We start from the raw sequence: 15,594 nt of genomic DNA on the forward strand, positions 1-15,594 counted from the left end.
ACCTAATTGTCCCTTACTAACATCATGTTTAATCTTAACTATGGAATGGTTTTATGCTATTTTTTACCTAAGCAGTATGTAAAACAGCTGATGATGATTGCTAAGCAATCAAAACATGTACTGTACGTTTTAATGACAACAAATTTAGCCGAAGGCTAAATAAAAAAAGGAAAGTATCGATCAAGTGGAACCCCTTTTTTCATTTGTTAACTTGATTACAATTTCGATACGGAATGAAGTGGATAGTATGTAATAGATAACCAAGTGATATAATCGCACCCACAATTTACTGCATTACTCTGATAGGCAAACCTCCTCTCTGCAGTTTAGTTATTTAAAACAAAGAGTCACAATATTGGCATACAACATTTTAGTTGGAGTATTGTACATTTCAATGAAGTTTAAGTATTTAAATAGCCCACTTAGAACCTATATTAAGCACCCATAATTGGCGCCTGTTTCATAAAGTTACATACTATTGGCTTATGTTGCACCGATACAGATAAGTCTTATGGCGATGACGGGACAGAAAAGGGCTAGGAGTGGGAAAGTAGCGGCCGTGGCCTTAATTAAGGTACAGCCCCAGCATTTGCTTGGTGTGAAAATTGGAAACTATAGAAAACCATCTTCAGAACTGTTGACAGTGGGGTTTAAACCCCCTTTCTCCCAATGCAAGCTCACAGCTGTATGCCCCTAACAACACATCCAACTTGCTCGGTCATAAAGGTTCAACTCGACAGCTACAAGTCAGTTTCAACACATCCAACTTGCTTGGTCATAAAGTTACAATTCTACAGCTACAAGTCAGCTTTTATACAAGTTGCTGGAAAACATGAATTCTTATTTTATAAAAACACTTGCAGGTAGGCCTACAAGTGAATTTACACAAACTACAATACTTGGCAGCAAGTCAAAATTCATGTTTTGTTTCATAAAGATACCTGTAGAGTACAAGAAGTTGTACAAAATACACTTTTTCTTGGAAGTTATTTGAGCCATGTAAGACTGAGTACAAGTCCGTGTATTTGGCTCTTAAATACTGAATAATCAATTAGTTTTTCCAGCTTTGTGTTAATATTTGTGTGAAACATGGATTTGTTATTTGGTAGTAGCAATTGTGATGATTTAATAGAGAATGGAAAAAGGCGTAGAAGAAATTTCAGAAGTAGAGTAACATGGCTTTCACAAGCTTTTATGAATACAATGAAAGATTTAGAATGATTTCAGTAAAACTGGAGTCACTTTTACAAGATGTCGGTAATCAACTGAAAATGCAACTAAAATAAACTATGCTCTATTCCCAAAACAACAATAACTTATAACATTATACTGGTTAGGAAATGGAGAGCAATATCATGCAGTAAATAATATGCATAGTGTATCAAAATCTAGTGTGTGCAGAGCAGTCTATTGAGTTATGAAGGCAGTGAATATTGTTAAGTTTCCCACAGTTGTTAACTGGCCAGAGGAAACAGCCGAATAGTTTGAGAGTTCCAATATTACTCATATGCCTCAAGTATGTGGATGTATTGACGGAACACTGATAAACATTGATGCTCCTGTGGTAGTACATGAAAATGACTTCACAGATAGGCATGGGAACCATTTCATAAATTGCATGGTAGTGTGTGGACCAAATCTTAAGTTTTATTATGCAAGTGTTAACTGGCCTGGAAGTGTGTACGATGCAAATGTACTAAGAAATATAAATTTTTCTCGACACTTTGATGCTGATGAGAACTTAATCATCAAAATATGTGATGAATATAAAATCTGTTGAAAATGATGAACCAGGATTTTGACTACATATCTTTTCCAGCAGCACATAGGCACCTACAGTAACTCATTAATAATTTTGTTCAAAATTGAGGCTTACCTAAAATATTCAGTGAAATAAATATCATATCAAGGTGAAATGTATAGTGAAATAATGTCACATAAAAGACAGTTATTTACACAGACAAGCACTTTTTATCTTAATGTTTAACTTACAGTACAAGGGGGAAAAGAATGAAATACAATATCATAAATTAGCTTCTTCAGCCATTTCATTAGTAAAAAAATAATATATCCCTTTCTACATTCTCCTCACACTGGTAAGATTCTTTGTGTATTGAGACTAGGTTGTGCCTAAGTATCAAGATGGCAGTGAGTGTAAACATCACAGAGCTCTTTAGCCCTGCTGAAAAAGAGATACATTTTATTCAAACAGTGTTAAATATGGATAAAAGAGCAAAAAAAAGTGGTGTGGGAAGGTTTTATCTTCAGTGAATAGTATAAAACAGATTCTTGATGTTTATAATGAAGAACTGACAGAGGTAAACAATACTCTAACCTCACAAATTGACCTCAATCAAACTAAAACATATTCTAGTGCTGATGAACTCCCCAAACCAAGGCAAGACATTAACGTACAAACAAAAATTCAATGGAGGATAGTGATATTAAAGATTCAGAACAGACCCTGAAAATGATACAGGCTACAACAAAACCTACTCAATTAACATTGGAATCAACAACATTAAGAAAACCAGAAACAGAGGTATAATTATGGAACTAAGGAATAAATAAAGAAGAATGTGCAACACTTGTACAAACTATTGAAAGATCTAATGCCAAGTTATGTGCAAAAATTCCTTTAAAGAAGAACCCCAAAATTATTATCCATGGCATAGATATTAACTTTATTGAAGAGAAACTAGTAGATGCAGTAGTAAACCAGAATCCTCATGTTAAAACAGTAATGGAAGAGGACAAACAAGAAATAATTAAACATGTAATTAGAAGGTCAAGAACTGGCAAGAGTAAGTACGCAATAACTGAGGTTACTCCCAAGCTTTTTCGGGGTATAATAACTGGTAATAAACTCTACATAGGTTATACCCGGTGCAGTGTTAATGAATATATATCTGTGATTCGTTGTTATAGCTGTTCTGGTTCTGGTCATTTTTCTTCTGACTGTAAAGAACAGCTATGATGTTCTAATTGTTCTGAATCACATGACTTAAAGGATTGTCCTAAAAATCAAACAGAATGCATCAACTGCAAGTTACATAATTAGAAACAGATTACAAGGCAACAACATGATCTAAGAAACACTAATCACCCTGCAACCTCATTCACCTGTCCAATATATATGAAAGTAGTAGATATTATTAAATCCAAAATTAATTATGGCTAAACTGAATATTTATCACCAAAATTTGCATAAATCAATCATACCAATACAGGAACTTATATTTAATTCAAACTATAATAGTGTTACACAGGAGGATATAAATTTGCTTTGCATTCAGGAACAACAAGATTATGGGTTTTGGACATGGCAGTTATATATATCACATTGTAGATAGTAATCAAGAAGAGAGAGTTCGAGCTGCCATCATCACAAGATATCAAAACAGCCTTCAGTTAATGCAGTAGTGTAACACTGGCAGAGTTCTTCTCTGCATCAATTTCAACAGCAAGGAGGTATATGTATGTAATGTTTATCTTGATTCTGCAATCGACATTGCGATATCACTGGATGAGCTCCAAATTATATGCTCTTCAGTTTAATGCGGAGTGTACTGTAAGAAGTACATCATCATTTTCTGATCACAGACTTATAGAAATAAAATTGGAATCCAATACATTTAGGATTATGCCAACTACCTCAGAGTATTTAACTCGAAAATACAAAACCAAAAATGTCAAATGGTCTCATTTTTAATGATCAGTTAAAACAAGACTAGCAAACGTCTCTGAAAAAATAAAGAAATGCGCAACATCAGCAGAACTTGACCAAATAGTTGATAATTTAACAGATGAGATCATAGCCATTTGTGATGCCCATCTCGCACAGATTTCTGAAGCACAACCAAAATACTTTTGGTAGAATTCAAGTCTCAACATTATAAGAAAATGAGTCTTAGCCTCCTACAGAAGATGGAAAAGATCTGGAAGTGTAACTTTATGAGAAATATACGAACTTAAAAGTGAGTATAAGAATTTGATAATGCAGGCAAAAACAAATGCCTGGAAAAAGTTCTGTTCCTTACAGAATGCCAGTAATCCATGGGACATTGTGTATAACATGTGTCGGAAGCCCAGTGACTTCAATAGGATACTGACCTTGATAAAAACAGAAAATGGTTTCATCAACTCTACACTGGAAACAGCAAATGTTTTGATGGACCATTTTTTCTCGGTAGAAGACAATGACAATGAATTTCAAAAGATTGTATCCAATTTTGCTGCTAATTCACCAGATACTGAAGATGACCTTGTATTCTCGAATAAGGAGGTTGACTGAATTATCTCTAACTTGAATGACCAAAAAGCTCCTGGACTAGATGGAATTTCAGCCAATATTGTTAAACATATTCATTACTGTCTTCTGTCTCTTTTTATAATTCTTTTTAATAAGTACCTAAAGTTATGTTTCTTTCCCACCTGCTGGAAGAAATCTGTAGTCAAAGTGATTCCTAAGCAAAACGCTAAAAATGTATTTGCCGTCAATACATTCCAATCATTATGTCTGTTGGCTTTGCTTGGAAAATTTTTAGAAAAGCTGTTAATTGATCGTAATATGTATTTTCTTCGTGCAAACAATTATTCGAGTGATAGACAATTTGGATTTTCTCCACAAAGATCTACAGAAGACTCAGTAACATATGTTGTAGATTGGGCTCAGGAAATCTTCATACATCAGCAAGTTGGCATACTGGTATTTCTGGACATTTCTGGTGCATTTGATAATGCATGGTGGTCCAAAATTCTTCATCAACTAAAAATTAAAGCTTGTCCAAAGAATTTATATAAATTACCAGAGTTATTTTAGTAATCGCAGTGTACAGTTAACAATAGGTATCAGAACAATAACTAGGACTCTTGTTAAGGGATGTCCTCAAGGTTCGGTATGCAGTCCAGGTTTCTGGACTATACTATATGATGATTTACTGCAACAACCTCTTCCACAAAATTGTAATATTATAGCTTATGTTAATGATGCTCTTCTCTTGGTTAAGGCTAATACTGTGAAGGAATTGAATATTTCAACAAATTCCGCTTTAGAAATCATATACAAGTGGGGATGTGATAACAAATTACACTTTAATCCTAACAAAACGACTACAATGTTAATAACAAAAAAAAAGAAAAGTGAAGAAACCAAAGATCAGATTGAACTCAAAACAATTAACATTTTCAGACAAAATATCTTACTTGGGAGTCATAATAGATAGTAAATTAACATTTCGAGCTCATTTTCAGTGCTTAGCTGAAAAGGCTGGTAAATTCTTGCAAGGATTATCTATTGCTTGTAAACCACCTTGGGGTCTGGATTCAGATATCTAAATGCATAATATATCATGGATTGTTTGAGCCAATGATGTATTGTGCTTCAGCATATCAAAATGTCCTGGAGAAGAAATGGGCTCAATGTAAATTCGCACAAATTCAGAGAGGATTTAAACTCAGAATAATACAAGGTTATAGAACAATATCCACAGATGCTGCTCTTATTATAGCTGGTATAGAACCTTTGCATCTGAAAGCCATAGCCAAAGCTGAATTGACTAACATTAAGAAAGGAAGACAATGCAATAAGGTAATACAAGAATATGATATTGAGCAAAAAGTAAATATCCTCGAATGTGGTCATCCAGCATATCATTATGATTATGTTATCACTGAATATTTTCTCTCACATGAGGTACAAGTTTACACAGATGGCTCAAGAACACCCAAAGAGATAGGAAGTGCCTTTGTTGTGTACAAAGATGAAGCAGAAATATATTTTAAGACTATAAAACTTTCCTCCCAGTGTTCCATTTTTCAAGCAGAACTTCTTGCTATAAAATATGCAGTTCAGTGGATAAAAGAAAGAAAGTGCATGTATACATAGTGAGTCGCAAGCAGCTCTGAAATCTATAAGTAACAAATATAATTTAAATTCTTTGACATGTAGTATTAGAACAGATTTCTCACAGTATGGAAGACATATCTGTTTTTAGTGGGTTAAAGGGCATGAAGGTCTATTAGGTAATGAAAGAGCAGATGAGCTTGCTAAACTTGCAGCATTTCGTAACAATGAAACTGTATACAAAAGAGCCCATATATCAAAAGTGAAACATGAATTATATAAATTCACAATAAGTGAATGGTCAAAGCTGTGGAACTCAAGTAATAAGGGTGAAGTTACAAGAACAATCTTTTTTCCCACGGTACAGGACTGTTTGGACTGCAGTTTATTGAAACCAAACTTCACCAGCACTCAGTTTCTTTCGGGTCACAGAAAATTTAAATTTTATTTACATAAATTCAAAATTAGTAGCAATAACAGTTGTGTTTGTGGAGATGAAGAAACTGCAACTCATCTTATTTTTGATTGTCCATTCTTCAGCAAAGCTAGATATATTTTGGAACAACACTTAAATTGTTGTACAGTAATGTTAATCAAACCTATTTTTAGGATATTTCACAAGATCTGTTGTTTGAAAGAATTTTTGAAGTTTATGCACTTTATTTCAGAAAAAAATTAAGGATAGTTGTACTTTTCTCCCAGTTTAATTAATTGTGTGTGTAATCACTCACTTCAAAAATTTTGTATTATATGTTTGTAATGTTTAAGGAAACTAGTTATAACCGACAGCCCTAATATGCTAGACAAAGTAGGGCTTTCTTCATGGATAATAAATAAGTCTCTTTCAAGTTTTAAAGCCTCTAGTCTTGATTTGTAGATTTTGATTTCTAGCAGGTCATTGTGAAGGGCTATCTTCCTCCTCTCACTTTCCATATCATCTGTATGGTGAGGTGAAGCCTAGGTGGATATTTTTTTTCATTTTCTGAGCTGAAATTTCAATAAATGGTTAAAATATGTGAATGTAAGCTATTTGAAAATCGTAACACATAATAAACAAATAAGAAACACTGAATTGCCTTTACTTGTATGTGATTTTTCATCACCAACTGCTACTGGTGCTCGGTCTTCATTGTTGTCTTCATAAGCAGTAGTTTCTTCATTTAGTTTCTCTCACAGTTTCTGTTACTCCTAAACTTGTAACAACCAGGGAATCCTTGCCAGTTATATCAATGACTACGTTATCTACATTGGTCAGGTTGGATTTTGAAATATTTTTTGGGCATTATCCAGATTTGCCTATGGAATAATGAAAAATCTTCTAATGTGTAACAAGTTCATATTCTGATTGTGTAATAAAAGAAGACATATATAACTTAATATTTGCATTAATGTCAGAATTTTATTAAATAATTATGTACAAATATGTATACAATGTTAACCTAACTTTAAAATGGAAGTGATAAGAATATTTGTAACAAAATATATTTTAACACTTACAAAAGTGGGTGCCGCTTCCGTACCCGGTGTGCAGACTTAGGGATGATAAACATCATATAAAAATGATGTGCAATGATACCTTAAGTAGCAGAAAGGAGAGATCCTTCCTTTATGCTTGACAGAAACCCACTATACCACCCTAAGAAATATTCTTACTTATATAGAAGAATTAAAACCGAGGTTGTGTAAAGCAGCTGATTGCGACCATGTGCTGTGTTCCTACTTGCCATCCAATGATCGCGATGTGTTCCTATTTGCCAGACAAGCTTCCTAATGGCTCGACAGAGCTCACATCGTGTGCAAGTACAGGGCTGCCATATTCGCTAAAATAAGAGAACCGCGAATTTCAAAGTTCGCTAAAAGTAAGAAATCTGCCACTTTACAAGTACCGTAAAGTGGGGTAACTTCGGCCATACAGGGTAACTTCAGCCACTGACGAATAGCAACACTTATTTTCTCCTGCCTCCTATACTGGAAAAGATGAATCACTTGCAACAGCTAAAATGCACATACAATAGAATGCTCTATCAACACTCAGTAGTCCAAATAACATTGGCGGGCTCATTGTTGAGTCAATCGATTTTTTTCACAGCCCCGATTATAGTCTTGTCTGGTAACAGCAGAAAACAAACTGTTCTCTAGCCCCTGCATTCAATTCTCCATTCCAGTGGTTTATGGGGTCAAAATGTAACTACATCTGGTAACTGATCAACACAATTTGATGCTTTGCACGTTATAAATTTCATATTAGAGCCCGTATTGTCAAAGTATCAACTTGTGAAAATTTAGATTTCATAATTCCACCTTTACAATACTGTAATTGTCTTTATTACAAAGACTACATTAAATTACACTAGTGAAACATGTTTCGTCCTCTTATAGGACATCTTCAGTCAGAAATACAAATGCATAATATTAAAAATAAGGCGACGACACATTAAAATAAGTAAATGCAAAGTCTTTGTATATTGTGACGCGGCGTGATAGCGTCTTGTCAATCTTCAATGTTAAAATGGTGCGGTGTGAACACGATATGAAGCATGAAGTCCATTTAAAATCATATGTTAAAACTGTTGTTCAAAACAACGAGTTGTCAATTATAAAACTCCGTAAGTGGCTTGTATTACAGAATTGTAAAGGTGGAATTATAAAATCTAAATTTTCACAAGTTGACAATTTGATGCATTATATTCAAATAGGTTTTTCAGGGAATAGTTTTGTGATAAAAGTTGTCCTTTTCCGGGGTAACTTCGGCCATGCCAACAACGTACAGAAAAACATTATGCAGCCACAGATATTGTAATTACAATCCTGTTTACTTCAAGAACGCTTTAGAAGAGATTAATAAAGGCACAATAACAATAAACAGGGAAATTTATCCCAACAGGGAGGGGAAAGACAGTTTCCATTTTCAATAATAAATAGATGGATATCAGTTGACATGGACGATACACATTTAAGAACTTAATGACGGCCCAGATATTTTCTAATTTAGAAGACAGTGTATTATGAGGACAGTCTACAAGATTGCTTCTTTTCCGACCGTCTTTTCTCTCCATACAATTGGGCTTTATGATTTCCGTACCTTTTATTTATTATCATTTTTACCATGACAAATATTTATGCAATGCAACATGTAATTTGTAATATCATACAATGCTTATATGCTTAGGCTAAATAAAGTAGTTTCTTCTTTGGGGAAAAAGTGAGTTTGATCACTATACATCTGTTTCACCATACATCGTTTTAATTTGTTTGTGATTGTTGATAATAGGCATTTTGCAGGTTTTCAAAAACATTCACGGTGGCCGAAGTAACACTACATCGAAGAAAACTTCGTTTCTTGAGTTATTTTTATGGCGGCCGAAGTTACCCCAAAACACGGGGTAACTCCGGCCACTCTTTCGATAATCATTATTCACTACTGAATAACAATGAGAATTATGTTCATATTTAAAAATGAAGAACAAACAAGGCAGAATTTATATTATATTTTTCAGAAAATTAGAGGGAACAGTTCAAATTTTATTTTTAAAAATATACGAAAAAGTGGCCGAAGTTACCCCGTTTTACGGTATCATGGCATGTGCTGAATGCGAGTGTTCTATCCACGACATAACTTTGTGTTGTGACTAAGTGAAATTCATGGATTTTGTAGTAAGTCATGGCATCATAAACAGAGCTATTCCCTGTGCAGCCTGTGGTAGGGATCATGAAGTAAAAGTATCGGGGAGCTGGTATTTTTTCTCGTGTGAGAAACGCATGTGTAGATTTAAACAGTCGGCAAAAATGGGTACCTTTTCAGAGGCACACATTTCTCCACAGAAAGTTATATCCTTCCTAGCTTACTGGCTACTGAGAAATAGGCTCTACTACACATTAATTAAGTCTGAGCTCAAAGCGAGTTCGGAAACAGCGTGCAATTGGTCCTCGTACTGTAGGGAAGTGTGCGAAGATTGGGTCATTCAACATTCTACATGACTTGGAGGGGTAGGTATAGTTGTCAAGATAGACGAGGCTAAGTTTGGCAAAAGAAAGTATAACCGTAGGCGTCGTGTGGAAGGTCAGTGGGTTTTCGGTGGGGTTGAACACGAAAATAACAAGAAATTCTTCGTTGTGCCTGTGGAATCTCAGGACAGTGCTTTGCTACTCACCATAATTAAAGAGTAAATTTTGCCCGGCACTACAATTCTCTCCAATTGCTGGAGAGCCTACAACTACCTCCAGGACGAGGGATTTCTCCACTTGAAAGTTAACCATTCAGAGGAATATGTGGACACCGAGAAGAGCGAACACGTACATGCATTGAATTAAGAACGTCTTGCGGGGTAAGTACTCATTGTGCACACAAACACGAATGAGAGGAAGTTGAGAAACATTAGGGAATCCCTACCCATACCTGGATGGAAAAAGGAACATTTCCTTAGCTACTTATCCGAACATCTGTTTAAATACTCCTTCCCTCGCAGAGAACAAATCCATGAATTTCTTCTCGCAGCGAGCACACTGTATCCCTCACGTTAAGGTAAGTCATTGTTGATTAAGTCAAGTGTTGAACACTGTGTTGCATAGAATGTGCTGCTGTTACTTCTTGTAATTTTTGTCTAACATATCCAGACCAATGGTTTTGTCACTAACCTACCCTAACCTATCCAGACCAAATGTTTTGTTACTAACCTACCCTAACGTATCCAGACCAATTGTTTTGTCACTAATCTACCCTAACCTATCCAAACCAATGGAGGTGTCACACCGATACTAGAGGCCTAAGGGCTGCTTTGAGGCTTCTAACCTGGGGGCTTATGCCCCCAGACCCCCTTTGCTTGCCCCCAGACCAATGGTCTTGTCACTAACCTACCCTAACCCATCCAGCACAATGGTCTTGTCACTAGGAATGCATAAGTTGGCAAGTCTGCTGGAATCTGCCACCTGGGTGACTGCCCTAAATGCAGATCAGTATTGATTGATTGATTGATTGTTACGTGACGTCGCCCGAGCCACGTCATGTTAGATCTCTAACCTCACTTTCGCACACCGGGTATAGAAGCTTTCCTTTCACAACAGTGGACTTCTTTAAATTCTGTCACAAGACATTTCTAACATACATGAAATCTTCATTGTCTGGGTAAACCCAGAGATAAAGCAATGTTGTGAATATTTTTCCATTCTCTAACTTTGTTTTGTTTTGTAAATGAAGCAGAGAAAGCTCCAAACAAAATTTCTTTCACATCCCGGATATTATTCAGGATTGTAATTAAGTTCACAATTTGTTGCTAATAATTACTAATGTCTGACTCCACACAATTTGAAATTTGGCTCTCCCACAGAAATCAGCTGACTTGTAAGACATGTAGTGATGTACCAACCTTACAATTGTAGAAATCTTGTTTCTGAAGCAATAATTTCCTACAAGTGAAGGATCATCCACTTGAAACTACAACTTGTAGCTTTTTGAAACAGGTCCCTATATGCCATATTCTTGCAGTTATACTCTTGGAAATTATGGAAGTGTTTGACAGGCCAAATAATTTGCAATTCTGTTCATACAGCAGGTACCAGTTATCAGAATTATAACGTTATGAGAATCCTTAGCGCCTCCAAGGGATGATAATACATTAATAATATTTTCATATATTATAATTTTTTTTAAAAGCGAACACAGAATAATAAATACATGACGCCCAGTTAGAAAGCGACTTCGTTCGCCTGAATGAAGAGTATACCTTGACAAATGTAAAAAAATGAAAATAAACAAGGGAAAAAAGGGAAAAAAAATGGATGGGGGGTGAAATCTTGATACCAGACCATTTCGATTATTTGTGATGTTCTACACTGTATAAGAAACTTCTTCGATAAATCGGTCAACTTCAAAATTATAAGTGGCAAAATACAAAAGTTGCTAGAAACCGAAAAAAAGATTCCTTTGACTTTTGCTTCCTCTGTGAATATATTATAATTCATTGTCGAAGACGCAAGGTTTTCGTGTTGACAGGAAAGGACCAAATTTAAACTGTCGGAATAATCTTGATATAAGTTAATGAAAACCAGTTCTAATTTTACGAAGAACATGTCTACATATAAACGCATATTTATCTAGGTAATACACAGCTTTTCCTTACTTACTGTCTTATGTATCCAGAACGTCCAAAGATAAAAGTCACCTCCCCTCGATAGCGGTCGGGTAACAAGCGTAACAACCCTCGCTCACTAGCTCACTACCTTCTGTTCTATTCTATCCTGTATCCTCTTCGCTCACCAGACAAACACACTGCAGTATAGGCCATACGTATGATCATATGATTGAAACTGTAAAGAAGAGAAGATAATTGTAAAGAAAAAGAAAATAAAGAAGCGAGAGAGAGGAGAATAGCATATATTCCTATTTATAACTGTATAACTTCACTTCATTTTGATTAAACGGTTCATCTTTCAAGTGAGTAGTGACTGTGCCAAGTAAGTTAGCGTATTTTATAAACTTCGTCTCTACCTAGTACATTAAAACAAACAGATTTTCTAAATTAAGAATAAGAAAAAATAAATAAAATGGAGTCATTCTAAATTACATCCACTTAATTGCCAGTAGAAAGCCTAAGATGTCTACATAAACACGTCATTAAAAACTTTGGCCCCTGGCCTGCATAGCAGGCTGCTGCCTAGTCAGATGGCCTGCAGCTTTTGGAGTGCCGCATAGTCAGAGCTGGCGACATTCTCAGCCGAATTACTTGGTATTCGCGATCGGCCCGATGCATCTCATATCAAACAACTCCTCAGTCGATCTTACGAGGCTGACTTTTTCTTTTTTTTTTTTCGTTTTTGGAGGTGGGGGGCCCGAAACTCGCTCCCCCCGCGTGACCATCGACTCAATCTACATGGCCTCCGACATGCTATTATTTCTAAAAAGAAAGAGATAACAGGGAAGAGTGGGAAGTGATACAAGGAGTATCTGCCTGTTTCCATGTCAGACATGCTACCAGGCGAGGTTGTGTTGGTTGTATAGTGTTAAGGTATGATATTGAAGGGTCAGGGAAAAACCACATAGGCAGAAAAGAGAAATAGCCTACATGTAAAACCTGACATCTTGTGATAGTACATGCAAGGATGTGGGCTAGAAAAAAGGACCAGTGGTAGTGTTAGTTGGGAACAGGTAACATGCACAAGTCATAAACCCATTCCATCTGAAAGGGGATCAGTCCGTCTGGGCACTGCCTTGACGGCTGCGGAGCCATGCGTCGAGTACCACCAGGGCCCGCTGCGCAGCGCCACCTCCTTGGGGTCCCTCGTACCCAGTCTCCGATCCCAGAGAATGAGGCCAAGCCCGCCGAGGCGGGGGCCACCTGGAAGGGGGTGGTGTCGGTCGGTGCTAACACTCAACTGCGTTCCCTGTCCTGTGGGGCGCACATCGAGGTCTGCAGCTCGACAGACATGCAGGCAGGCTGGGCCTGGGCAGCAGCCTCAGAACACCAGGGGGCGTCCTTCTCCACTGCTGTGCTGCTCTCCACCATCACGGGTGCTTTCCTGGTTTGCGCCTGGGTGACAGGCCCTTCCTGGTAATTCTGCATCTGCGTCCACTTCATCCTGGTAGGTGGTCGACGATCCTGTTTGGCGGCCTTGTTGGTCAGTGTGTACTGCATAAAGTACAGCTTTCCAACTGGGGTTGCGGCGCTCGGGAATGCCGCCGCCGCCTTCTTCTGCCCTCAGCTCCATCTGGGTGGCTGCGTGCTCAAAGCTGCCCCAGGCATCCAGCTTCTCCCTGAGTCCTGGTAGCCGGGCAACCTGGTATTGCTGGGACACCAGCTCCGCATAGACCTCGAAGCGGGGCTTGTCCTCAGGGCAATGATGACCGCCCAGCCGGTGATGACCTCGCTGATGATCTCAGTGATCGTCTCTCCCAAGAACTCAGCGATCATACTGAGGAGATCGATCATGCGGCTTGTTCCCTGGTAGGTGTGCATCCCCCATTGGTTGTACACCACCAGCGACGGGCGTCGAAAATCGTGGGCGGCCGTCGACCTGTGTTCCGCCTGTAGTTTCTCCACCGCTCCCTCGTGGACGTAGTCGGCCGGTCTCACTGGTAGGGTCAGCTTCTCCATCTTGGTCCTCCTGAAAATAATGCTCCTGAAAGAGAAATAGCGAGCACTGAAAAGTGCTCAACTCTGACAAATGCTCTTTCGAAGATGTACTAATAAGTACAACTGCCTGGCTAATACTTAAAAAATACAAAGTGCCTGGAAAGGACAGAGAAAGCGGAGTGACAGGCACGTACGTCCTTCCGCTACGACAGTCAGCTCGTCCCTTTACGAGACTGACAATATTAGCGATGTGCTTGAGCCTGACTCGAGCTGCTCGAACAGATGACGTCAGAGTTCGAACAAATTCAAGCTTTTGTGCGCGAAGCAACCCTGCGGCTTGCTCTTCTTAACAGGCAGGGGCGTAACGTTAGGGCCTGCAATGCAGGCAGGCTCGGGTCTTTAAGGGGCCTCGAGATCTCCTCGCGAAAAATAAAAATAATATACCGGTATATCTGGCCTAATGTCACTCTGCATGGAAATGATCTGGTCGATTTTGTAGAATCGGTGGATTTTTCTTTCAATTTGTACGCAGAAGAATAACCACTTGATTGCATCTAACAGCACTTTATTGTGCTGCATGTAATAGGCTACACCAAAGTTGTAAACAAATCCTTGCCCTTGCTGTCTCTTAGAACACCGTGACATGCTTTTCAAAAAAAGACCTGCAAAAAATTATTTGAAAATAACTACAGCATTGAAAATTGATACTTTCTTGCTGTATAGTGCATGTGAGATTGTATTGTCCACAAAAGTTGCAAAACGTTTGTCACATTTATTCGACAACAATGTGTAATGTCAATAAGAAGTCATCATCATCATCATCATCATCAATGTCCCACTCCAGTCGCCCGGGTGTGGTTTCAATAAGAAGTATACCGGTGTATGTTATAGTGGAAGTGGATGGTTAGGGAAGGTAAACCTTCCCTAAACCATGTATACCATCACTAAAATGATCAGTGAAAGCTTACCATAAAATGAATAAAACACAGTAGCGAAAAAAGAAAAAAAAACAGTACCCAGGTTTGTGGGATATAGCGGAGGATGGGTGAGGGGAGGGGGTATATACATCAAAACTATAAAGAAGGCCACAAAATGGTAAGTTTTAATGCTCCCTCAGCGAATTTCAACAGAGAGGTGAAGATTGACAGTTTACCAACTTAAATGCGGTATTAATAGTTTTTTGAGATTTTGATTCGATACTATACAATACAACTTTTGCCAAAGGAACAATATTACACATTTATTCTGATTAAAAGGAATATGGCATTATTATACAATTGAAATCATTTAGTATTTGACCATATACAAAAAACTAACAGACACTAAAGAGACCGCCAGATTGACGAATGCATGCGGCTAGGGTGACCAACTCAAAATTTTCAAATGGAGGACAGATTCTTAATAAAAGGAGGACTTTTCATAAAAATGTTCTAATAATGGAGGACAAGTGGAATTTTAATATTTACATACAAAATTTAGTATTACATAACTTATAACTATTATGTTGATGAAGATGCTGAAGTTGTAGCTATTTTATGTTGATATTTATCGACTGCACCCACTTTCAACAGCAAAGTGGAATTATTTTCTTGTAATAAATAATTATAAAACTCTCCATATGACATAAGTTGTACTTTACACCCTTAACCGACTCAGTCAGCAAACGGTTTCTTCCTTCTGACC

General features: G+C 37.4%; 1 protein-coding gene across 2 annotated transcripts in view; it reads right to left on the reverse strand.

Annotated features, from left to right (window-relative positions):
* LOC136874954 (zinc finger protein ZFP2) overlaps window positions 1-12,088 on the reverse strand; it is a 53,336-nt gene extending 41,248 nt beyond the window's left edge. The window contains exon 1 of one of the 2 annotated variants that reach the window (XM_067148670.2): window positions 11,966-12,088. The gene's annotated coding sequence lies outside the window, so the exon portion shown is untranslated. Of the gene's footprint in view, window positions 1-11,208; window positions 11,271-11,965 lie in introns of those variants that run through there. The other variant, XM_068227941.1, reaches the window with a different exon arrangement.
* Window positions 12,089-15,594: the final 3,506 nt, after the last annotated feature.

Source organism: Anabrus simplex, chromosome 5, assembly GCF_040414725.1.
Source record: "Anabrus simplex isolate iqAnaSimp1 chromosome 5, ASM4041472v1, whole genome shotgun sequence".
Lineage (NCBI taxonomy): Eukaryota > Metazoa > Arthropoda > Insecta > Orthoptera > Tettigoniidae > Anabrus > Anabrus simplex.